The sequence below is a fragment of the Rhinolophus sinicus genome, linkage group LG15 (genome assembly GCF_036562045.2).
Source record: "Rhinolophus sinicus isolate RSC01 linkage group LG15, ASM3656204v1, whole genome shotgun sequence".
NCBI classification, from domain to species: domain Eukaryota; kingdom Metazoa; phylum Chordata; class Mammalia; order Chiroptera; family Rhinolophidae; genus Rhinolophus; species Rhinolophus sinicus.
The window spans coordinates 43614446-43641075 of NC_133764.1; the positions used below are offsets into that span (position 1 = coordinate 43614446).

Sequence of the window (26630 nt, forward strand, 5' to 3'; positions counted from 1 at the left end):
GCCACAGAAATATTAATACTCATGGCCTCTCTGTCGCCCACTTCTCAGAGGAATGTCTTGTCTGATTTATGAACGTGGCTCAGCTCCTGCTCAGAGTGTTTTCTGGGCTGCTTTTTGCCTGGCCAGGCAAATAATTGGCACTATAGGGGGCAGTATATCAGGGGCTGATGGCAAACTCTGTAGTTCAAGAACCACTAGGGAGGCTATTTGTCTAAGGAACTAAAGCCACATTCTCTAGTTCCCTTTGTCAGTGATAAACCTGACATGTTCATCTCCAGTTGCCCAATTCCTGTGACCTATTTCTCAAATGACCCTGCACATAGTGGGGGAAGAAAAGGAAACCATGTTTTACTGATCCAACAACGACTCAAGTCAAGAAGGAAGGGAGCCACGTACAGTGAGAGGTGGTAAGCATTCCTGCCCGAATCTATTTCAGTCATTCAGATTCAGACCAAAGGACTCGAAGAAAATTGACAGAGAACACAGCAGGGAACAATCACTCAGGCATCATCCACAGCCCAGGAGGAGTGGGAGAAAGCAGGAGCTGAGCAACCACTGCTGGGAGATTTAGTGCCTCCTCCATGGATGAAATTTAGAAGAAAAAAAAAAATGGAGTTGTATGATTTTTAAATTCTCAAGAAGACATGATCATCGCAAATAAGTTACTAAAAGGTTTGGGGGAATTCCTGGCAGGATGGTGGCTGCGTGTCTGCTTCATGGAGGTGACAGCTGCGTCTCAGGGCTTCTTGGTGGCTGTGTACAGTTGTAACTAGCCAGGCACCCAGAGTGCACTTGGGGTGATATGAAAGCTGCAGGTATGCAGAGGTGGGAGGGAAGCTTACGGGTGCACTCCCACCCCATCCTGCCCTTGCCTGCTGAGTGAAGGGCGCTCTCCTTGGGTGGGCTGAAATCCTGGCCAGCGCCTTCTGGTGTAATCTGAAACGGGCCCCTTGGTAGGTGGAGGGCAGAGAGAGACCTAAGAAAGAGGCAGCCCACTCCAGATTGGTAGGTGGCGGGTTTAATAAGCAACAGACCTTACTTATGAGGCTTATCACCACATTATTATCTCACGGGTGTGACTCTGGCACCTTCTGGCAGTGGGGAAGGCAAGGAAAGCAGACATTCCAAAGACAGGGAGGGGGTGGGGAGCCTCTGATTGCCTGGGGCCAGCTTGCAGATCAAACCAGCAGTTGTGTCTTTTATTTTTTTATCACATCTTTTTTTTTTTTTTAAAGTTACAGTGTTAAATGTTTATCAAGCTAAATTTCTGCAGCTTTTGTCTCATCTTCTTGATGACCATCTCCATCACCTGGGTAGCCAGTGTGTCCTACTTTGTCCGGAACATGCGACCCCTATCTGCCTTCTCTCATGGATGTCTTCTCTTTGGTCCTACGGGATGCAGTCTGGCAAAAGGTCCTCCAGTTTCCTTGCTGTGGATGGCTAGTTTCTGGTACGCATGCAAGTGTTCCCTGTTTCTGATGGCCATTTTGGGGGTGTTTTATTGGGACAGGAGGGAAGGTAGGCCGAGCACAAGATCCAGAGAGTAGGGTCTATGCCATGGTCCTGCCAGGAATTCCCAGCTAAGATTTGCTCATTTAGTCACAATTCTTATGACTGCTTGAACATATGAAAACAAGAAAACTCATGTTTTTCCTACTCAACATTCTACATTCCAGACTTTTAGGATCATTTCTTTCCCCCAAGTACCACGATACGGTTTTCTGATGATTAAAGGCTAAAGACAGGCTTCTGCCTGAAAATAGTGTCAGATGGGAGACACAGGCCTGGATAACCTCTGACCCGCTCACCAGCTATTGCCTGGTGAGTACTACCTCGTCTTTAAATGCAGCTGAAAGTACCCTCTCAGTCCCCCTCCTCCTGGGTGGGCCCCCCCTTCTCTCCAGGCAGAAATAACCACGTGAGTCCCCCACACTCCCCCTGCACTTACCCACCTCCCACCAGTGTGCTTTCAGGCATTGCTCGCGCACGTGTTCTACTCTGGCTCTATTGAGGTTTTAAAAGGTTTCCTCCTCCCCTTTGATTTCTGATTGTGAAAACACTTAAAGAAATCATCTTCCATGCTTTTAACATTTAAAAATGATCATAGAGAGGCTGAAACAGCTGGAGCCATTCCCAGTTAATCAAGCCTCCCTGGGTGTTTGTGCAGCAGAGGAGATAACGCAGGTGAAAAGCACTTGGCAGACAGGAAGGCTCAGGCAGTGCTGCCATGGGGTGTCATGGGGGGCCTGGAGGCCTTTTGAAACCCCCCGTATGTCTGTGTGTTGTTCAACACTCAAGGATCAGGAGCGCGGAGGCTCTGAAAAAGCTCGCACAGGCCTGACCCTGTCTTCACTCTGACTGACTAAAAAGAAATGGCCTGAAACTGATAAAAAGAAACTGTCTAAAAAGAAATTTGGCAGGGCTGAATTTCGACCAGGCCACTGATGCCGTTGCAGAGTGGTCTTCCCTAAATGCTCATCACTGGGAAAAGTCCTGATGTTGGGGAATTCTGTCAGGGTTGGTTGTGGCTGAGGACTAGACTGTACCCTTGTGTGTGTGTGTGTGGGGGGGGGAGGTTCCTGATGGGGGCTGACAGTTCCACCAGCAGACAGGCTGGAAGAGCTGGGTCGCTATAGAATACCAGAGCCTCAGAGGTGGACCTAACGCTGGGAGGAGGGAACCCTCTCCCCTCTCTGGGACTCCAAGTAGGGAGGATATTCAACATTCAACAGCCAGTGGATTTTAATTGAGCACCTACCATGTGCCAGGCACATTCTAAGCATTGGGATACAGTGGTAAGCAGAACAAAGTCCTTGCTCGCATGGGGCTTGCAGTCTACTGAAGAGAGATGATAAATAAGAGAGCAAATATAAATGAATAAGAGTGATTCAGATAGTGATAGAGGATGCTATGAGGACCGTAAAACAGGCTGAGGTGACAGCGAGGGGCTGGGTGGCTATTGTAGAACCGGAACGAGGCCAGGGCATGCTGACAACATGACTATGACAACAGAGTCCTCACATAGCTGGGTGTCCTGGCTGAGCCTAGCTGAGCTATAGAATTGGTGGACTGGGGACCCTGAGGGTTCTCTTTGTCTGAAACAATACACACAGCAGCATGGGGTTTTGTGCCAAAGAAGGAAGCAGTAGTATTTCTTGGATTCGTTAAATTTTTTCCATTCATTCTACAAAATTTCTTGAACACCTACAATGTGCTAGGCATGTTCTGGGCACTAAACATACAACGGTGAATAAAATGGACAAAAAATCCCTGCCATCAGGAAGCTTACATTCGTGTATATATGTGTACATGCATACACACACACATGCGCACACACCCACACAATAGCACAGAGGAAAATTCAGGAGGGGAGGAAGTGAGAAGAGAGGGAATGCAGTGGCCCATGCCTCCCAGCCCCGCCTGAGGAACTGGTTTAGAACCTTGATGAAGACGGGTGCAGGGCCAGAGGCTGAAGGGTGGGGGAGATTAAACACCCCTCTGCCCCTTTGAAGTCCAGGCGACAGGAGGACGCTGTATGGAGCTGCGGAGGGGCCATTCTCCCTCTGTTCCTCCACCTCCGGGTCTCCACAGAACTCGGCAGCTTTCACAGCCTAAGGGCCCTGAGTGCCACCAGCAAAAACCCAGTGGCCCAGTAGCATCAGGAGAAGCCTTGGTCACTGCACAGCGCCAGAAGCAGTGGTCCTGCTGGGCCTGTCTTTGAGGAGGCATGTGGGCAGTGGCTGACGGGGGAGAAGGCTCAGACAGGGAAGCTTGTCCTTGGGAGCAGAGAGGCACCCTTTGCAGAGAGGCTGGGGAAGGTGTGGCCTGAGGTCCTGCAGGCCAGAGCAAAGAGCTTTTGTGATTTGGGCATTAATGACAATGTAGCCTCATTTGTACCCATAGGCTTAGGCCAGAGGCCTGGTGGACTGAGAGATGTGGGTGCCCCTTTAAGCCAACTTTCTCTAAACACTTGTTAATAGTAGATGGAGGAACAGATAATAAAATCTGTACATACATTCCTTTATACTAAACATGAGGGATTTGTTGCATGTCTTTGTTGCATGTTCTTTTCTGAGCCCTTCAGACGATTTATTGGGAGGCATATTAAGCTGTTTAAATATTAGACAATAAAATAAATCTCTCCTTCTGGGTCAGCAGTCTTCCCCTTGTGTGACTTCGTTTCATAATTTCAGCTGACTGCAGCTGCCGTCTTCAGGGAAGCATATCAGAGCTGCTGGCTGGTTTTAGAGTTGGTGCCGTGCCCACGGCTACACCTCCTGATTTTCATGTTGGTGGAAATACTCAACAGAAATTGTTTGGGGCTGATGAGCAGTCTTATGAAATTTGCACCCAAAGGCATTGCCCACTCTGGCAACAGTGGGGGTAATTCACATCTTGCTCCTTATATAAGAAGTCACTTGTGAAAACCTGAGTTAAACCTGCACCACCTTTCTGATTAACGCCAAGGATGGTCTCCAGGCAACTGCCATGCTGGTCTTCCTCTTAATCTGGCTCTACCAAAACACATTTGGGTTCTAATCAGAAAGAATTCGTGCTGGTTTAAGCTAGAGGAAAGTATAACCTTTCAGATTTGAAAGGATGAGAAGGTAAAACCTTATTATTAGACAACCTACAGTACAGCCAGAGCCTCCAGAATGGTATAGAAAAGTTGACTCCTTTTTCAAATGGACTCAACCCGGTGGGCATCCAAAAGCTCCCTCTCTGGTTTCTCCTCGTTCTCTTCCTCTCCCCAAGCCCCTGCCTCCAACCAGTCTCTGGGTCATTTTATCCCTTTGCTTCCCTGTCCTAGGCTCCCAGACAAATAGTTCTGGTTTTTTTTTTCAATGAAAGTTGAGGTGGTTTGTATATGAGGGAGGTTTTAGTTCCCTCTCAGTGAAACATTCACCAGTCAAACAATTGTTTCTCTTACTAAAATGGGTCATTTCCTGCAGCATCACTTCACTGGATTAGTCTGCTAACAAAGTATCTATCCCTTCTCTTACCAAAGTATTTTCTTCTATATTCTAGCTTGACCGGGAGCCTAAAGATGGAGGAGGCGCAAGGGCACTTTCCTTGGAGGGTAGGAAGAGAAAATCTGCACCTGCTACATAAGGAAACACAGCTGAATGAGTGCAACTGTCCTAACGAAAAACAAGTTGCCTGAGAGGTAATGAACATCTTGTTTGAAAATGTTCAAATGGAGGATGGCTAATTACCTTTTCAGTGAGAACCGGCCTGAAATGATCTCTCAACTCCATCTTAGAAGTAAGAATCTAGGGAAATTTTTCTTGGCTACTTGTCCTCAAAGTAAACTTGTCACTGTCGTTTGGCATCTGCTGTTTCTGCCTCCCAGCACCCTTTATCCCTTCTCTCTGGCCTGGATGGTTCTCATGGATCACATTAACATGTAATACAAAAGTTTCACACTTCGTGCCCATTCCCATGGGCCCATCCACATGCCTTTTCTGCAGATGTCCTTTTTCTTAATCTTGAAATGTTTCTTCTTCTGGGTCCCTGACCAACCAGCCAAGCCATTGCCACTACCCCCGAGTCCATGAACATTTTTACTTCAGATTACTTCTCTGTACACAAAGCAAATGACCAGATGTGCCATCTGGGAGAGGATTCTCCTGCCTGTTCTTTCCCCATCCCAATAGAGCTATGGTTGAGCAGTCCTCTGTTTGTGGTCACCCACATACCAAGCCAACTCAGCCATGAACAAAACTTTCATAAGTTTGTTCTCAGTCCCCCACCCTCCACCCCAAGGTGGTTATAAATGGGGAACTAAATGGGAGACAGTGCGGAGACTATCCTTTAGGTCTTTGAGGATGGTACTAATCGCTGCCATTCCCTCAGGATGAGATGTGGCTTTTGGTTGGCTGGGGTGGGAGGCATTTCAGAGGCTTCCATTTCTCCTGCCTCACTATGATGGCCCTTACCCCACAGACCAAGGAACCAATGCGAGGATTCTGTCAACTCTCAGCTATGTCTATTCTAGTTATGTATTACGAGACCAGAAAAATGACGACCAGGTGGGTCCGTGGACCTAGAGGATCCACTGTCAAGCTGGCCATGGGCTAGGACTACATTTATTACCTGACCCCATATGTCCCTCTAACAAAGGGCCATGATGATGCTTCAGATCCCTGGGGTATCAGTGTCAGCTTGAACTTTGTGTCCAACAGCTCTCAAAATGTCTGCGTAGTCCTTTCTCCAGTGTATGATTACTCAAGTAATCGACCAAGTTCTCCCTTCGGAAGGGCTCGGGAACCTTACCCTATGCATTCGCCAGGGGATACAGGGTCCTTCTTTATTCAGTAGGTTCTAGGTCTTCTTACCTTAGGTTGGAAATTGGTCAAGAGATTATGGGGGTGGCTGATTTTTTTAAATTTTATTTTATTGGGGAACAGGGTGTACTTCTAGGATTTTCTTCCAAGTCAAGTTGTTGTCCTTTCAGTCTTAGTTGTGGAGGGCGCAGCTCAGCTCCAGGTCCAGTTGCCGTTGCTAGTTGCAGGGGGCGCTGCCCACCATCCCTTGCCGGACTCGAGAAGTTGAACTGGCAGCCTTGTGGTTGAGAGCCCACTGGCCCATGTGGGAATCGAACCGGCAGCCTTCGGAGTTAGGAGCATGGAGCTCTAACCGCCTGAGCCACCGGGCCGGCCCCTGATTTGTTTTTTAAAGGTAAGCAATGCTCTTTCTGGCTGCCCATCTATCTTGCCTCTAGGAATACTATGTCCTATTAACCATTTCCATGGCTCTCTCAGAGTCAGGCCCTCTGGCTGCTCGCTTCTCTGACCTCACTGCTCATTATGAGAATCGTGGCCAGTTTCTGAGTTAGGTGTACCACCTGGCCTCTATTATGCAAGGCTCCTCTTATCCCCATGACCATGTTTCCCTGAAAAGAAGACCTACCCGGAAAATAAGCCCTAGCATGATTTTGCAGGATGCCCGTAATATAAAACAAGCCCTAATGTGTCTTTTGGAGCAAAAATTAATATAAGATCCAGTCTTATTTTTGGGGAAATACGGTAGGGCTTATTTTATATTACGAGCATCCTGAAAAATCATGCTAGGGCTTATTTTCCGGTTAGGTCTTCTTTTCAGGGAAACAGGGTACTATCATCATCTCCCACCCTCGGCCCTGGCTTATATCCTCATATAACCAACAATGAACTCGCACTGCTGCAGGGGATCCCTCCTTCTACTACCTGCCACAGCCCTTTGGGTTTTTCTACTTCATTAAGTTTGGGTCATTGCTCTTTCCAAGCTTCTGAGAGCCATCCTAGCACCATCTCCTTGTCAGGGAGTGAAATCCTGTGTCACAGGAGACTGCTCCCATATTAATAAATTCTCTCTTATCACACTTTATGTTCTGCCCCCTTGGTCTTCAGCCTTAGGATCCAGTCTCAGATCTACTTCCCTGACTCCTGCCAGACACGTTGGCAAGTTCTTGAGCTCCATCAGGGGATAGTACAGGCTTATTCCTTCCTTAGCAGCAGGCCCAGCACTTCCCTGGCTTGGTTTAGTTGTGACTTTACTCTAGGTCTTTGTCGGCTGGTCAGGAGAAGGGTGCATACCATCTTGCAAAGTACAGGACTCTGCATCATCCTCCAGGAAAAGGGAGCTTTAAACCTTACCAAGGAGGAGGGGGCACTTCTGCAGGGGCAGAGGGCTCAGTGGAGCCATGAGACTCAAGCCTTTCCAATGCATTGACCCGATGCTCCCATCCTGTCTCTGAGTCCTGACCCTTCTCTATCATGGCATGATCTTGACAGAGCAGACTTGGTTGAGAATTTGACTTTCTCTGGAACTCTATTACTCCTTTTCTTTTCCTGGTGTCAGTTTTCACATTTTTACAGGGGGCCACAGAGAGGGCCTCCTCCCAGCTCACGGTTTCTTCAGCCACTCCAAGCTTGGGCCCTGGGGTTCCTTGGGGTAGCTGGGCAGGTCGGGCATGTTCCCATCATCTTGGAGGGGCACTGGGTAGTGGAGGGTGTGGCCTGGATGGTTGCGATGGCCCACTTGGTGTAGGGGCTAAGTGGGGTCAGAATTATAGTGAGGGCCCCAGTGCCGAAGGATAAGACCAGCACTGGCTCCGTGGCCCAGGCACTCTTGAGGAAGGCGGGCCGTCCTGGAGGGGTGGGCGAGGAGAACATCTTGTTTCGCTGCCATCTTGTCTCTGCTGCAACTGCTCTGTTCCTCTTATAGTTCAGTCCCAGACCTGATCCTCAGCGTTTTCTGCTCTCCAGCTGCAGACAATGAAACTCTCCCTTTACATGCTGCTCAGGAGACTTCACATTTTGCCTTAAATTGATGATGAAGGACCCTCAAATGTTCATTGTCTGTCTTTAAACATTGATAGCCTCCACCTATGTGATTCTGCGGTCCTTCCAGTCCTGCTTCCCTCAAATCTCTCAAATGCCTGAGAATTGGCCTCCACCAGTGCCTTCCCGTCCATCAGTCTCTCATCCCAGTACCTCCCTGAGCAAGTTCTAACAGTTGCACCACTTCAGCTTGCCAGCAGTTTTTGGTGCTCCACCCGCCAGCTCCCAACTCCTGTTTTTAGAGTTTGCTCCCTAAAATCACTCCGAGCCCCAACTGTCACAGGTCTGGGCCTCTGGAAACAGATTCTGTGGTGGAGATTTCCAATCCAGAAATGTATTGGGGAGTGATCTTGGAAATGGTAGTAGTGATGTTGGCAGACGGTAAGAGGGTAAATGAAGCAGGACGAGCAGAGGGAAAAGATGAACAGTGAGGCAGTTGTACCAGAGGCCTCAGCTGGCTCTACGGGGAGCTCTGCAGTGAGGTGGCCCTTTAGAGTTGTCCCAGATATAGGCAAGAGAACCCCGACTTTGTACCCGTGCACTGACAAGTTGTTAGGAGGCCACATAACCTTGGGCGAGGCAGAGGATAGTGTTTGGGTGGGAATAAATAAAGCCTGAGCATTTACTAATATGAAACAATGCCTGGAGGAATCAGCTGTGAGCCCTCAACAACCAATCCTCGCTACAGCTGGGGGAATGAAAGCTGTGGTCCTAAAGGGGATAGAGAGGTGGTGCTCGCAGTATGCACGACCCTGAGGAAGAGTCTGACCCAACAGAGGTCAGAGAGGAGCAGCAGAAAGACACCATGTTCTTGGTGGTATCCTTTCAGCTGCTGGATGAAACCTTGCCTGAAGCCACATTTCCTTTGTACTTTTCATTTAAGCCTGCAAGCAAATTCTCCTCTCGCCAGGTGAGTTGGGCTTTCTATCACCTGCAACATAAAGATTACCCGTGATCTATGAATCCAAGTGCAAACATTAATGGTCTATTGCCTTTTTAAAAATCAGAAGCTAACGTTAAATTTGTGAATTGGAAAATTTATTAGTGAAAAGGATTTCTGTATAAATTAATGATTTTTTGTTTTTTTGGACTGCAATGCTACCTGACTTTGGAGTGGGAATTGCTTACAGAAATATTTACAAGCTTATACTGCAGTATAATTGGTGCTTGTTTGAGCACTTCATTAATATTTAATTTTACTTCATTTCTTGAACTAATTTATTGGCACATTTTCAGCATTCCACTGAGAGACTTAACATACATCACATTAATAATAAATGGCAGCTTTTTATATTTCTCTTCTGAGCTATCATTTAAAGATAATTTTCTATGACAGGGCCTTCTAAATGTACTACTGAAGATAAGGCTTGCTTAACACCTGCTTCAGCGACCAACAGGAAATACAATGTGATTTTAATTATATTCATGTGTTGGATTTTGACACAGTGCTTTCTGTTATTAACTCTTGTGAAGCGTACCTCTTCATAAAGTGTTTTCAGCCACCCATGACAAAACAGGCGTGCTCAGACAAGTACTTGAAACTTAAATGAAACTATAGAAGCAAGGTCACCCGGTGAAGCAAGAAATTTCCTTGTGGGAACTGGGGCAGGACAAGTTTGTCGGAGTAGCAAGGACCTAACTTCAGGTGGTCAATATTTCTGTTGTCAGGCTATCATGCCCCATCCATCTCCTGAAAAACCATGAAATTAACTCTTTCAACAAGTCACATTTGCCAATAAATAATTCAAAAGTTTTATGTGGAAGAGAGAAAATATGATAAACCACTGAAGCATATCTTTAAATGCATGTCAAATTAAGAATTAACCCACAGAATTTCAAAACAAATAAACCTTAAAATAGTTTAAAATTTAAAACAAAACGTTTTTAGCAAAGCACATGGCTATTAAAAATAAATGCAAAAATGAGCCCCTTACCCTGCAATGCTTCTATAACAGTCAAGATTCTTTTGATTGAAAATGACAGAAATCCAGCATAGAGGGCAATGTGGATTAAAATAACTAGAAATGTTTGTTTTGTTACAAAGTAAGACGGGGAATTTTTCCTCCCTTCCCCTGTATCTTATTCCCACTCCCAAGGGGACCCTCAAGGGCTGGGGTAACTATTGGAGTGTGAGCCCATCAGCCTTCTCCTGGTAATAGCACTCTTTTCTAATGGCAGATGCACCCAACTCCCTGTGGTCCTGGTGGGGGTGCTGTCAATCATACTGCCCATCCCACTCCTGCCACTAGGGTGGGCGTGGGACTCAGACCAGACCTAACTGAGCAGCACATCCTCCCGAACCCAGTGATTGTTCTAAGAGGTGGACATGTGAAAAAGATGGGCCAATCAGAGGCCTTCCCTCAAAAGGCCTAAAGGCTGGTCCTGGGAAGTGGGGTTTCCTGAGCAATGTGATGGGAAGTGGAGTGTGCAGGGTTGTGATTAGAGCCCAGAGAGAAGCCAGACCATTCCACAAAAGGAAGGAAGCAACGGAGGGAGGTCCAGGGGAGAGTCAGGACCAAGGAAGCAGAACTGGTGGCCTGAACACTACCAGGGCCTGCCTGCGGAGGGTCAGAGGAGAATCCTGGAGACCCCCCAACACGGGACTGGGAAGAAGGTGGAAGAAGATCTGAAGAGTTTGCTCTGGAGCAAGTGAGTGATGTAAACACCTCCTGTTCCGTTTTCTCCACAAAATATTCAGTAAAATCCACATTGCTCACTAATGCCAGAGAAGGCAAGATTGTCACGGGGCAGCAACAGAGACGACATCCAGGGACAGCTAGCATTGACGCAGTAACCTCCAACACTCACACAATAAGAACAGAAGGCTCCTTCTTTCACATTCGAAATCTCATTCACTTGAAAACTATTGCCAAGACCATATTTAAAAGGGATATTTTCACTGTTATGATTTAACATGGCTCTGGAAGTTCTATCCTTTGCCCTTAAGGAGGGTGACACAGTTGGCAGAGTTGGGAAGCCTCAAGCCCCAGCCCCTTCTGGGGAGGGTCTGCCTTTCGTCTCCATGCTTGTACCCACCAGGGAGACTAGTGGGAAGGGCACTGGCTGCCAAGTTAATCTGAACCTTATTGGGAAAAATTTTCGCCACTGGTTCCATCATTTTGACTTATTCTACTTTTCTCCTTCCCTTGGGGGCCTAGAGAAGAGTATTTCAGTGGGAATAAAGCCTGAGCATTTACTCATATGAAACATTAGATAGAACAGTCTGGTTTTAATCTAGAGGGGGCTAGATTAGAAGGGTCTGGCCACTAAGCTCTGCCCCTGAACGGGGACCAGGAGGAAGGTGCACTTGTGAGCCTTCCCCTCTGAGACTTGGGCGAGAGGCAGGAGGCCACGGCATGTGGCCATCGTGGTAGGGCTGACCCCTGAAGCAATCTGTGCTAACTGGGTCTCCAGAGGAGTGGCTTGGGCCACATCCATTCTGTGGTGTCCCAGCACCTGGCTCAGGACTAATGCAGAGTGATGCCTAGTAAATTAAAATCCACTGTACGAGGCGTGACCTAAAAATTCAGGGACTTTAAATTTAAAAAACATATTGCAATAAAAGACACATTGCCATTAATCCCCCTCACGACACTCCCCGCTCACTTTGAACACACTTATCCCATCGTTCTTGCCACTTTCTGAAGTAGTTCTGGAAGTCCTCTTTCGTGAGTGTCTTTACTTCATCCTCCATCATGACAACACTTGTGTCACACATCGCTTCTGGTACGGCAATTGCTATCAAATAAAGACGTTACAGTGTGTCCTCATCCACCTTATTCACCAGATCTGGCACTGTGTGACTTCTGGCTCTTCCCCAAAGTCAAAATGACCACGAAAGGTAAATATTTTGAATCGATTCAGGACATCGAGGCAGCCACGACAGTCCAACTAAAGATACTCATGAAAGAGGACTTCCAGAATTGCTTCAGAAAGTGGCAAGAATGATGGGATAAGTGTGTTCAAAGTGAGGGAGGAGTATTTTGAGGGGGATTAATGACAATGTGTCTTTTACTGTAATAATTTTTTTTAAATTTAAACATTCACCATATTTTGTTATCACAGCTCATATCTATCATGTGTCTCCTAGAAGGACACAAAGCCCCAGTGGCAGCCAGCCATGCATAAGAAAATAGCCATGTGCGTCAACAAAACCAGTTCACCCTGGATGAGCTAATAGTGGCTGAGCCCAAAACTACCCAATCGGCAGCCTCTGTATTGGATGCTGATGTACTCACCAAGTGAAACCCTCTCTCCTTGGGAAGGTTGAAGGTGAGAAGCAGAGAGACAAGAAGAGGGTGCTTGGGAAGGCTGTGAGAGACCTGGGAAGGAGTCTAGACCCCTGCCTCTGCTTTCCTATTCTGACAATGGCTGCTACCCAGTGCCCACCATATTTCTTACGTTTGTGGAGTCACAACTGCTCCTGCAGCCAGAAAGAGTGGAACCCACACATCCCGTGGTCTCTCAGCCCCTCTCAGAAGAAGGCAGCAGCTTAGCTTGGCAGGGCTCGTCTTAGGAGCCTCTCGAGCTCCAAGGGCTCACTGGGCTTGCTTCTAAATGTGCACCCACCATCTGTTGGATGATTCACGCCTGGCTGGATGCAAAGCTGGGGCTCCATTTGGGTCTTTGGACTTGAATTCATTCCAAAATCAAAGGTGTCAAGTTTAGTGGCCTTAAAATTCTAGAATCCTTTTGGGAAATAGGAACCTTATACAATCTCTTGACATGTCTTACTGTTTTCATAAAAATGGGAAGAAGATTCTGAGAAGCCCCTGAGATGACTCCTTTCCCCTACCGACAGAGGCCCCTCTGGACTAGAGACTGGGCACTAATGGTCAGGTCGTGCTCACACTCTCATCCTCTCCTGGACCAGCTTTCTTCCCTCCTTCCTCCCTCTTTTCATTCCCTCCCATCCTGGTTTTCAACTTCTGGTGCATAAATTTGCATTAATCATAATATGCTGTAGTTCATGGCACTCCAGCATCTGTAGTCCACACAGGGCCCCTCTTGTTTGTAATATTCTCTTTTATCCACACCCCCCTTTGCTGTTCTCCACCCCTTCCCCACCATAGGCAAAGATTCTAGTAAGTGAATCTTTTGTTTGTAGGTATTCTTATAAAAAGAGAAGTGCTGTTTTGTATTTCGTTTTCTATTTATGCATACATTTTAAATGTTCACCAATGGGTTTGGGTTGTATTTCTCATCCTGATTCTCATTTGTCTCGCTTGGTATTATGTTTTTGAGATCTGGCCATGTGGCTCTGTATGCATCTAACCCATTGCTTCTAACCCTGCAAAGTTCTCTAGGCACTCTCCACTTGCCCCTCAGACCTGCTTTCCACCATGGTCTGTGCTCTGGGAAGCTGAACTCTATGGACTGTATCTACCTGCTTCCTTTTCCCTTCCACCTTCCAGTTAGTTTTGGCCTTTGGAAGGTGCCCTCAGGAGATCACAGGGTGAGGTCACATGTTTATCTGGCCTGTTGGGCTGGGGAAGCAGTGGCTGCATTCCTCTACCAACGCCCAAAGGCCACAGCTCAAGTCCAGAGGCCTCCCTGCCCTCGTCCCTTCAGGCACACAGGCTTCTCTGTCCCTTGTCAGTATCTCGAGTGCTGCCCACGCCTTGCACATGATTCCAGCATTGAACTCGCCTCAGCCGCCCTGTTGAACCAGCACCCTGCTTGATTCTGCAGGTACTCACCACATTTGTTCCTCTTTGCTCGCCCAGCGGTGGACTCCTGCATCGCCTCCAATTCCTTGCCACCACAAATGTCTCTGGAATAGACCTCCTCACTCTTTCTTTTCGCCTCTGGTCCTTTGCTTTCCAATTTCAGTGCATTCCCCTAGCTCCTGAAGCTGGAACAGCGAGGATAGTAGTTCTTCCTTGTCTTTCTGACCTGTTAACACAGCCGTTCTTAACCTGGGGTGATTTCACCCCCAGAGGACATTTGGCAATGTCTGGAGACATTTTTGGTGGTCACGATTAGAGGTGAGGTGCTAGGGATATTGTAAGTAAATGTCCTTCCATGCACAGGACACCCCCACACACACACACAACAAAGAACTGTCTGGTCTGGGAAGATCCAGGATGACACAATGGTCATGGCAATGTAATAGACAGCGCAGGGAATAGTCAATACTATTGTGATAGCGTGGTACGGTGTCAGAGGGTTGCTGGACTTATCATGGTGATCGCTTCTTTAGGTATATAAGTGTTGAATAACTATGGTATACTCCTGGAACTAATATAATATTGTATGTTAGCTATATTTTAATAAAAATATTAAAAAACAAGAAAAAGAATTATCTGTTCTGGAATGTCAGTAGTGCAGAGGTTAAGAAAATCTGAGTTAACATAACCCCACTTTAGATAGTGACTTACTCTTTTCTTGGGGTATTATTTGTTCTGGGGGCCGTAGTGGGAAAGCTCCTCCCATCTTGGCACTTCCTTGTGAAAGGAGCTTTGATGGATTGACCTCCTGGCCTCCATCCTCTCCCTCACTCTCCTCAAGGGAGGAGGCGGCACCCAGGGGAAATGCACCATTGGTTTAGTTCCTCCAGACCCTACACTAAGGTGGCTGGCTCTGCCCCTCGCTGGGGAGGACCATGTCCAGCACTGCCTATGATGGGGTGGGGGGGGGGGAAGTTGGCCTGATTCTGGGGTGCAGTATTAGGAAATTGTTGCCGTTGCTTACCTCAGCATGTGCTCCTCCAGCTGCCACAGTAATAAAACTAATGTGTTCGGGACCATCTGCCTAACCTCTGTGCCAATCTCTCATTTGGTTCATTCAGAACTGGGGGAGGGAGGGTGGTGGAGTGTAATTTAGTGGGACCCTTCAAATCCCAACCATCGCTTTCATGTGACTGGAGCTCCCGTCTCTGCTTCAGGCCAGTCCAGGCAAACCCCCGGTAGGCTGATGGGATTGTGGACACCGGCCCTCTCTTAGGACCTCAGGATTCTTCCTGTGTACGTGGTAGTGGAAAACGTCACTCAGTTGGGTTTAGATGGAGAGGAAGGGTATGGGCTCGTTATCTGGTGAGTGTAGGTGGAGCTGAGCACCGGGGCGCGGGGGCTGTGGTGGGAGACCAGTGGAGGGGACCAATGGCTGTCCTCCCATAGCTAGACTTCTCTCTTCTGTGTGGACCAGACTCTCCGGCAAGCCCTTCCAGTGGCCACCGGCAGCAACCAGACTCTGCATTGCAAGTTCAAACCCTTCTGAAAATAGCGGTTTTGTCCAGCATCCCCAGTAGTGTCTGATTCTGTGACCTTGGACACCTCTGTTGCCTGAACCAATGATTGACGTCTCTGGGGAGTGCACTTTTCTGGTCACATGCCCCTCCCCTAGTAGAGTATTAGGGGCCATCATAGTGACATCTTTTACATTCCTACGGGGTCCACCCCATTGCCACTTGGAATTAAGGTGCCAAACATTTCCTGGCCTCTTTCGAGGTTGTCAGTGAAGAAAGATTTTGACTGGCTTCCTGGAATGGGGGGTGGACATGGGGAGGGGACACAATACAGCTTCTACTTTCCAGAAGAAAGTGGAGGGGAAAAAATCACTTAAACCTAAAATCTTCCTTTAAAAAAACTATTCATAATAGGTGGGTCACAGGGGATTTTTAGAGCAGTGAAACTATTCTGTATGATACCGTAATGGTAGACCCATGTCATTACATATTTGTCCAAAGCCATAGAATGTACAACACAAATAGTGAACCCTAATGTAAACTATGGATTTTAGTTAATAATAATGCATCAATATTAGCTCAATTGTAACAAATACGCCACCCCAATGCAAGATATTAATAATAGGGAAGCTGTGGGTGTGGGGGTGATGGGGGTGGGGGGATGGGAACTTCCTGTACTTTGCAGTCAATGTTTCTGTAAAACTAAAACTGCTCTAAAAAGTAGTCTATTAACTAAAGCAAAACAAAACAAATCTATTAATACAAGTTCATATTTCTAGTCTCTTCCAGTTAAAAATCAGAGTGCATGACTACATCCGTATTTTCTGCAAAGAAAACCATTCAACACACAGAAAAAAATGAGGTAAGCCCCAACTCTATCACGATTAAAATCAGTTATATATACACGAGCTGTAAGTGACAGAGACCTTCCCAGATTTACACGCTAAGGTTCTTCCAAAGTTTGCACAAGTGCTTGTTTTCACAATTTCAACAACTATTTATCTTAGAAAAATACCAGAGCCTTGGACAAACAAGCCATATCAAGAGCTCGGAGAAATGAATTCACCTACATGTTCCTGTCTCAGTCTCCTTCCACAAGACACCATTCTTTGCCAAATAAGTCCTGATTCCAACTTGGCAGTGGGGAAGTTTATAAACACACATAGACAGGCAGACACACAAACGCTTCCTGCAACCATACAGTTCACCAGTTAATAAGTCTGGGGTGCTTCCTACCATTCCCAGATCTCTACCCGAGTTGCTTCACCCCACTCTTTTCCCCATTTGTCTCCAGTCCACATTCCAGGGCCCCCTCCTCCAGGCAGGCAGCTGGGGTCCTGTTGCAAGAAGTGGCAGCCTATTCTTTTGTCAGCGTGCCTGTGCCTCTCATAGCGTGGATTGGTGACTTATCCTGTGTCCTCCTGGGGGAGTCTCCTGCTCCCAGCCATCACACAGCCCAAACCCCATCATCCTTTCTTTCATGTAACATTTTGTTCTAACAGCCACTGTTTCAGCTCTGTCCATACTTGGCTAGCTGGCTCTCTGCCATTCATTTGGGGCCCTCAGAATTCTGCTGCTGCTAAAATAGCCCTCTTCCAGCTCTGCAAAGGGGCAGAGGGGGGTACTTGGCTTATAAGAAAGGTCTGAACAGCTGCATCACCACTTCCCCAAGAAGTTCTTCCTTTTTAGAACCTCTACTGTTAGGCCCCTGCCCCAGGTATCACATATTGAGGTCCCAGTGCTGCCTCACGTGTGCCCGCGCCTAACCCACAGATACCTTCCGTCCACCAAGGTCCAGGAGACCATAGGGCATCTTGGTTCCCCTCATGGGCTCTAGGGCCAGGCAACCTGGGTCCTGATCCTGGATGTTTCCAGGTATAGCTGAGTGATTTGGGCAAATCACAGAACCTCTCTGAGCCTCGCGTTCTGATCTCTAAGGTAAGGGAAAAGAGCCACACCCACCACCTACGCTTAAGGAACGGGCTTGCTCAGCACAAGGCCTGGCTCCTGCCAATAACTGGCAGTGACAGTAATGCCATTAGAATCTGACTTGACGGTGAGAGGCTCCCCTCCCTATGTCACCTTGCTGGGCTGAGGGCTGCCCCTTCATTGACATTCCCTCCCCGTTAGCTTAAACACTGTATGCTGCCCTGCAATTTCTGTGCTTTACAGGTGTCTTTCTGAGCACCAAAAGGCTGCCTCTTCTCACCGTCAAGATGGGCCGCCCAGCCAGTGAGCCAAGGGTGCCTGTAGATGGGCTTCATCTGGGATAACTGCTGTGTTGTACCCATGTTTTGCCCTTGTTCTCATGGCAGGGGTGTGGGGAGGCATGGTAGGACCACAGCTGTCTGGTCCTGTGCTCTGTGGACACTGAGGCTGAGCTCAGACCCTCAAGAACATGGCCACACATCTCCATTGGTAACACCCTCTCCTTGCCCCACCAGTGCGTTTTGAAGACAGAACAGGTGGTTGCAGCCTCTTTTGGAACTTAATAAAGACCACCTGAACACATCCCACCTTGGGCTCTTCACAGCTATGGCTCCTCTGTCTCAGACACATTTAGGCATGTGTGTGTGTGTGTGTGTGCACGCGCACACACACACACACACACACACACACACACACAGCCTGGACTTAATAAAATGACTCCATCCTTCAATTCTTACCTAAAAAGCCAGTGTCTGGCAAGTAGTTGGCTCTGACCTGCTTTCCCTTGACATGTCCTGGGGTGTTAATATCTTCCTGACCTGTTAGGAAGGTGGTGAGTATCATGAGGAAAACGTAGGCTAAGAATACCACGCCCGCACTGCCGCTGTACCTGGTCTTGCCCACTTACGTAACTCCCTCAGTTTCCATCAAGGTCTTCAACTTCCTGTTCCCTCTACTCTGAATTCCTGACACTTGGGTCCTTGCCAAGCACCTGCTCTCCTTCTAAAACCTCTGGAATTTTCTGTACATAAGGCAACAGAAAACTCCCCAAAGAAAGACAGACTGATATGGCTACATCAACATGTAAAACTTCTGAAGTTTAAAGAAACAATGAACAAAGGTGAAAGCAAACTACAATCCAGGGAAAATATTTGCTCTAACATGAGGGATGAAAGATAGTATGTTCAACAAATATTTATTCAGGGCCTCCCCTTCCCTGGGCACTGGGAAAGGGAAATGAAGGCTGGAGTAGTTTATTTAGTGTCATGTGTTCACATGCACACTCGTGTACATGCGTGAGATGAAAGTGTCTGGGTGGAGTTCCGTCAGAGGGAACCGTACTTGTGAAGAACTCCACGTAGGATAGAGTTTGGCACACAGGAGGGGCTGAGAGAAGGATGGCGTGTTTGAACCACAGAGAACAAGGTGGAGAGGGACCATCAGCAGGGGCCGGGCCTGTAGTCCTTTTCTTGTTCTATACTTTATTCTAAGAGCCATGGGAAACCACAGGTAGATTTTAATCAGGGGCCACAGGGTTGAATTTGCCTTTTTCTATGCTCATGCTGGCTGGTAAATGGGTGCGTGGTTGAGAGGAGGGTAAGGATAGATGAGGGGGAGGCCTGATAGGACAAATAGCTCTTGTGAGGTCAAGCGAGAGATGGTGATGGCTTAGTGTAGGAGGTGACACAGATGACCACACCTAGTCAATAGCTTGACTGTGATGTCGAGAAAGACTCTGAGCCAGAAGCACCTGTCTAAGCCACTCCCAGTTTCTGACCCTCAGCAACAGTGTGAGATAATAAATATTTGGTGTGTTTTTTTAATTGCTAAGTTTCAGGATAATTTGTGACGCAGTGATAAGTAACTAATATGCCCAGGACCATTATTTTACTCAGGTTTTTTATTTAGCAAATGTTCATGGAGCAACTATTTCAAAAGAGAAATTATCCATAAGAATCTTAAAAAGCAAAGGCTACAAGATAATGTGAAGAACACAATCTGATTTTTGTGAAAATGTGTGTGCACACATAGGAAATGTTTAGAAAGATATTTAGACATCACAAAGTTGATTGTTTTCAGCTCTAAATTTTCCCATATTGTCTGAATTTCTTTACAGTGAGAATTTGTAGAACCTTTCTAAGCAGGAAAAAACAACGTTGTGATTTTTCACTTGGGGAAATACTGTAAAAGCATCTTAATGAGCCTTCCTGGGGAAAGTTGAAAGGCAGTGTGTACAAAATCAGTGCTTCACAAGCTCTGACACACCTACCAATTTCCCGGGGATCTGTTAAAATGCTGGGCCTGATTCAGGAGGTTTCCAGGAGGCCTGAGATCCTGCATTTTTCTAACGCGCTCCCAGGTGACATGGAGGCCATTGGTCCAAGGACTACACTATGAGTAGCCAGGCTGTAAAGCAACCCTGCATTTAGAGCTCAAGGCTCCGGGTTCAAATCCTGACTCTGTCCCTAAGGTGTAGTTCAGCCTTGGGAAAAACACACAACTACCGTGGTCTTGGTTTCCTCTTTTGTTGAAGGAGGTGAGACTAGATGTGTCATGGTCAGAACTCCCTCTTTTGATACTGGGCCTACTCAGGGTGCTGAAATTGGCCTGGAAAGCAGCTTTGCACATCATACCACCTGCCTCTTCAGGGGAGGTGCACTGCTGTCCTCTCAGCAGCTAAGCCCATGTCTCCTACTCAACGGGAAGGGGTCTGAGTGAGTCCTTGCTGCTCCGCCTTCCATGGGTCTCTGCTCCTTCGTGTCCCCGCACTCCCTCTTCTCTCCAGGAGATGGCAGCAGAGGAAAAGGAATCTCTGAGGGGTGGCCTCCTGCCAACTAGGGTGACAAGTGGGCATTTGAAATGTTTTTTCATGTCCTTTCAAATGGTTACAAGATGAACCGAGCCAGTTCAAATTCATATTTTTATTTGTTTAGGATTTAGGCTCCAGTCCCACCCCCACCCCCCCAAGAAGGTTTGAAGCATTACATAAAATGGGAGAATTCCAAATTAAAATTAGAACAGAACCCATGCAGAGCTTTTACTGGCACCTGAGCTGAACCTCAAGTTCGAAAGTTAGTCTTGAGTTTCAAGGCGAGTGAGGTCCAAGGAGAAGGGCGTGGACATTCAGGGTCAGGAAAAGAGGGGCGACCGTGTAATGAGCTGGCCTGGGCGCCAGGCTCGCTGTGGGCTGGAGGTTTATTCTTGCTTTCTAGCTGCACCATCCTGGGGGTTATTACCCCATTTTACAAAGTGGAAACAATTCAGTGAGGCCAGCACGGTGGCCACTGTCTGTCAGCTTAAGTGGCAGAGCTGGGACCTGTTCCCTACATCTCTCTGTCTCCCTTGGGTGACACGATTTTCATTTTCTGGCCCAGCTGCCATCCCCCTCCTTGCAGAGAGGCTTTTCTTTCTTTCCTTGAGATTAAACCCATCAGAGTGTAAAGTGACCTGGGACCACAATGGGCAATGGTTTCCAGGACCGTTGTTCAGGCCCAGACTCTGTGTCACAGATTGGTATGCACTAAACCACATTGAAGGCAGAGGAAAACAGGAAACATTGAATCCATGGCGACTGAGAGAAACTAGTTCAGTTCTATTGTTTTGCCACAATTTCCTCCACTGCAGCCACACTGGCCTTCTTGGCATTCCTCCAGCACACCAGACACGCTCCTATCTTTGAGCTTTGCACCTGGTCTTCCCTAGAAGGTATTTCCTTGACATCATCAAAGCTCATTTAATTGCCTCCTTAAGGCTTTGCTCAAATGACTTTTCAAGGGGCCTACCCAGACCTCCTTATTTACAGTTGAATTGAATCTGCTCCACAGCCCTCATCCGCCTTACTTTTCCCTAATTCTTCCATAGCGCTCATCGTCACTTTCTAGCATACTATGTAATTTATTTATGTATTAGGCTTATTGATTTATATGCTTACTATTTATTATTACATTGAATAATAACAGTCAATTGAATATTAAATTATTATTATTGTGTGTATTGTCTTGCCACCGCGAAGGCAGGGCTTTTTGTTTGTTCACTGTTGTATCCACAGAGCCTAAAATAGTGACTGCCACAATGTAAGCACTCGAGAATGAATGAATGAATGAATGAATGAATACATGGGTTACCCTGATGATTACATGTCAAACACGTACTGGACCTATGAGGGAAATATTACTCAACAGACAAGTGACTTACATGTGAAATGACATGTGGACATCCAGCGGACATGTGGAGGGCATGTGACCCCACATGGCACACACTGAACCAGAACGTGACAGAGCCTTGAAAGGAATGTGCATTGCATGTATAGACACATGTAAACCAAGTGACAGGATGTAACAGACATGAGATGGGAATGCGACAGCACGGACTGATTGCACTGAGGGACAAGACGGATCAGGCAGTACAGGTGGCAAGCACATGGAAAGGGAGGCTTGTCACAACCCTGTAGGAATGCTATTGCCTGGACCGCCTAGGTCTTCTTCATTACAATGCAGAGGTCTCTTTGCATAAACGGAAACCCCTCTCAAACAAACAACTTTTGCTTTTCCAAAACAACAACAACAAAAAAAACACAGAATTTTCCCCAGAAATACCCTTATGCCTTTCCCCAGAGTTCAGAAATACTTAATTTTCAATATTATTAGTTTTCTGAAATCTGCAGGGACTTTCTCAGAATAATGCATCAATGTACTTTAAATATATAAACTAAAAGACATTGGAGCAAAGGAAACAAACTATTTTAAAATGCAATCCTCAAAATATTTGGGAAAATTGTGATAAAATAATGCACATGCTTCCTTAGAAAAATACTAAATAATGAGGTCTAGAAGTGACTCTAATAACTGAATTTTAATATAGTTATAAGTGATACTTCAAGATACTTGCAATGACTGTAGGGTGATAAACAATACCTGTGGTTTCTATGTGACAAATCCAGAGGTACTGCTATACTAACATTGCCGTGGCTTGTTGCCCACATTCATACTAAAAGAAATGTCAAACTTCAGTTAGAGGATTGTGAACATCAAAATGGAATGCCTTTCCCATTTCAGTTCACAGACTCCCTGAATTCTGTCCAGGAATTCTGTCCATTGGAGGTTCATGGACCTCCAGCCACACCACAGAACTGCAGGCAGCTTTAAAAAATGGTCTCTCCTGGTTGCAGAAATTCAGCCTTAAGACTCTTTTCTATCAAGGAGGTAGATGTCTAAATCTTAGTGAAAAGGAACAGCGGATTGGCAAGGCTCGATTTGGGTTGGATTGGGAAGGAGAAAGAAACAGACGGTCTTCTCCTGTCAGGCATTTTGTCACCTGCTCATGGGCTGTCTGGACACTGCTCATTGCAGGAGGATAGAGCCAGCCTGGGGTGTCCTACCCATCGTGGCCAGGACTGGAAAGGGCCCCCAAGTGGAGACTGAGCTGGCGTCCTCCTGAGCCTTGTAGGTCTAGCCCAGAGGGCCTGGTGGACCTGACGCCAAATAGGAGCTAAAGAGGAAGGAAGCCCCAAAGAGGAGCGTGGGCTGCCACACAGGTTGTGTCTCTGAGGAACCTGGTTGGGACAGATCGTTGTCATTGAAGAGTGCTGAAAGCCTGCTAAAAACTCTTGAAACTAAACTCATCTGATTCTCAAGGCTTATTCTTAGGATGCTAAAGGGTCCTTCTCCTACAACTGAGACACGAAGAAGCTACCCTGGGGAGTCCTGATGTTTCCCAGGTAAAGGAGAGCCAAGGAATAGATCCAATTCAGGTGTGAGTGGCGGATATATGGAAATTAGACTTGATGTCAGTACATCCTGGATTCTCTAGGATAGTTCTGATCTCAAAGGTTCTGTGCCATTATAGGAATATATGTCCCAATTTTGAGTCTGGGTCATAGAGTAACCATACACATGGGGCAGGTTAATGTTTTGGAGATGGGGGGACATTTTTTGCTATTTGAAAACTTCTGCTAGGATTTCTGAATTGCACGCGTTGTTCCAGAATCAGGCAGAATTGTTATTAGAGAGACTATTACTATTCAGATTAGAAAAAGAATCTTGAGGAACATGTCTGTTCATGGAAGGCAAGACCACAGAGGAATGGAAAGTCTTCGATAAAAAGAGTTAAAATGCTCTTCAGAGTGGGCTGCAGGCTGGAGTTTGGGGTTCTTCTGGGAACACAAGCAGAGGAAGAGAAACTGAGCTATAGGCTGAGGAGGGAGGGCTGCAATCTTGCGGTCAGGGATGACTATTACACATCATGTATGTGTTTGTGATGTAACCCTCTGGGCAGGTTGTGCAGAGGGTGGGGCTTGGGGCTACTCAGGAGTTGCCCTCTGCCCTGAGAACCTACCAAAGTATTGTTTAACTGGGGGAGGATCTGAGGGTACCAGACGAGAGTGAGCTGGGAGATGGCAGTGTTGTGGCTTCTTGGGTCCCGCCGGGCTCCTGGATGGTGGCCCAGGGGTTCTGCCTGTCCTGGGTAAAGTTCTTCCATGTCCTAGGGTTCACCAAGCTATTTGTTCCCCCGCCACTTCTTCCTGAAACTTTGTCGTCATTGCCTCCCAGGGTTGTAAAAAGCTGCTTTTCATGAGGCAGGTCACTGGGATCCATCTAATGCTGTGGTTCTGGAGACAAGTTCTTGCTTGGCACTTCCAGTCCAGGCTCTTGAGTCATCTATTTAGAAGTGACCACTCTGTTACCCGCATATGTCACGTGGCCCAGGAAGAACCCAAACTCCTGCAGACCTGCCAGGGCCCATCACCCCTCTCTGTTACCCCAAACCTTCAAGGAAAGTCAGAAACATACAACTTTGTCAGCAGTGCCTGGGAGGGGGGAGTCAGGGAGGAGGGGTGTATGTAAGGTGGGGTGAGGGAACAGGAGGAGATTGTCAGCTGCAGGACACTTAACTGCACAACTATGCAGAGGGCATCTGGACCCCCCTTTGAGCCATCTTATTTCATAATAAAGGTAAAGGTGACCTCAGTAGGCTTGGGGATCCCTGGGCAGCTGACACTTGAGTGGGTCTCTAATCTCCCTTTAGCCCTGGTTAGGAGGATATTTATTGGCTCAGTTTAATCCTGAATCCTGCCTAAGAGTTTTGCAAAGGGATGAAGATCTCCTTTGATCCTGTCTTCCTCGTGTGAGAGCTCAGCCACAAATAGTATGGTGTCCTTTTGGTTTTTACCTCTAACAAGTCTGACTTTGTTCTTCCTATTCTCAATTTCCTGTGCCAACCCCCCATGTCCCAGGTCTCCAGTTACGTTTTGATGGTCTTCTGTTTTTATCCTTCCTCTTTGTTTTGTAGATAGGAGGACGTATGGATGCACTCCCTCCAGCTAAGGACTCTGGGAATTTCCGACAGGCTTTGGACATGTCACTTGGCATTGCAGGAACACCTGGGGCCTACAATCAGGAAACTTGAGATTTAATTCTAGCCAAGCCACTCACCATCCTCACAGCCTTAGGGAGGACATAGCCTTTCTCAGAATCTGTTTCTGCATCTGTAAAGTGAGGGAGTTTGTCTAGTATGCTGTTCTGGGCTCTTTTGTTGCAAGTGACAATAAACCAACTCACACTGTCTTGAGTAAAATAGGGGATGTATTAGCTTTTGGTTGCCAAAAAAGGGTGGCATAGCCAGGCTATGGGAAAGGCAGCTGGGCCTCAGGAACAAATGGAGTCAGGCATTTGATGGTCATCAGTACTTTCTCTCTGTCTCCTGTCTTCACTTTCCTCTGAATATTGGCTTCTTTCCTTCTCATTCACCCAGGTGTCTTCATGTAGTGGCTAGCATGGGCCCCAGTGGCTCCAGGCTCTCCATCTAACAGCCTTGCTACCTGAGTAATGTAGAGAATAGATAGAGTCACTGAGTTCCTAATCCAGAATTCTCATGGAAGGACTCTGATTGGCCCATATTTGATCAGTGCCCACGGCTGAACCAGTCAACTGTGGCCAGAGAGGCAGAGCTACTTTGTGAAAAATGGCTGCATCCCACTCCCACAGCCATTATGTGGATGGGAGGTGGGAAGCAGGTAGAGACAATTCCAAGAAAACTCAGGGGGCTGGGCATATGGGAAAATGTGCAGTATAACAAATTTGGAGTTGAATTGTTGGTGCAAGTTCTGCTATTGCTATGTCAAATCGTGAAATTGTCTTCTTGCACTTCCGATCAAAGTTCTTAACATCCTTTGTTCTGAGAAAATGTTGGCAGGGAGCTAAAGCAAGTTTTTGAATAAATTATTGGTCAAATCTCAGCTAGTATAACTGAATTTTCTCAAACAAATATAATTAAAATATAACCCTGCTGAGAGGATTCTGGGGAGATGATGGAATAAGAAGCACCAGGAATCTGTCTCCCCACCTAGACAACAATTGCACTGGCAGAATCTGTCTGATATAACTGTTTTGGAACTCTGGAGTCTATTAAAGGCTTGCAACTTCCAGGGAAAGGTTTGGACAGTAAATTGCAGTTAATTTCAGCTCTTACCCATTCCCCACCCACAGCCAGGTGGCAAGCAGCTGTGCACATGTTCCTGGAGCAGCTTGCACACAGCTTACGGGGACCAGAATGGACAAAAAGGATGTTGTCCTCCAAATATCAGGGATCTGTGCTCTGATTGCTGCTTCTGTTCTCAGAGGTGCAGACAAAGAGGAAGGGAGCCATTATTGTTACCTTCTCCCCTGCCCCTTGAAGTGACTTTCAGGGGATTTAAAGGGCTAGTACCCCTTTCCCACCTTGTCATTTTTCTTTTTTTCCCCTTTTGAGAGCCAGAAATTAAAGACTAGGACATTCAAAAGCAATTGCATATACAGGGGAAATAAGAAGAGACCACACATACCCAAGGAAAGACACAGACTCAGGAAAGACCTGAGAAGACCTTAAGTTTACACCTCAGTCTGATGCTTGGCACATAAACAGCCTATACTAATCAAAAAACCAAAATAATAACAAAAAATAGCAAACTTTGGGGAGGGGAAGAATCTGATTTCCAGAGTTAACACATTATTAGATTCAAATATGCAATTTTCAACAAAATAATCACAAGGAATACAAAAAAACAGGAAAGTATGGTCCATTCAAAGGGGAAAAAAATAAACAGAAACTGTTCATGAAAAAGACCTACTAGACAGATCTGGGCAGATCTGCTAGACAAAGACTTTAAGACAATTGTCTTAAAGATGCTCAAAGAACTAAAGGAAAATGTGGAGAAA

General features: G+C 46.7%; 2 long non-coding RNA genes across 4 annotated transcripts; one reads left to right on the top strand and one right to left on the bottom strand.

The window, feature by feature from the left end:
* Positions 1–206: 206 nt before the first annotated feature.
* On the top strand, positions 207–25691 carry LOC141568939 (uncharacterized). 3 transcript variants are annotated; one of them, XR_012492278.1, is made up of 6 exons: positions 207–407; positions 1236–1450; positions 1677–1821; positions 5029–5167; positions 16290–16372; positions 24727–25691. It is a non-coding gene; the product is annotated as an uncharacterized LOC141568939 (long non-coding RNA). The 3 variants fall into 3 exon arrangements; XR_012492279.1 differs by having other exon boundaries at positions 16300–16372; XR_012492280.1 differs by lacking the exon at positions 24727–25691 and adding an exon at positions 17683–18025 and having other exon boundaries at positions 16300–16372.
* Positions 8162–18773, bottom strand: LOC141568938 (uncharacterized). Its single transcript, XR_012492277.1, has 3 exons — positions 18177–18773; positions 14024–14219; positions 8162–9255 (listed from the first exon to the last, which is right to left on the bottom strand). It is a non-coding gene; the product is annotated as an uncharacterized LOC141568938 (long non-coding RNA).
* Positions 25692–26630: the final 939 nt, after the last annotated feature.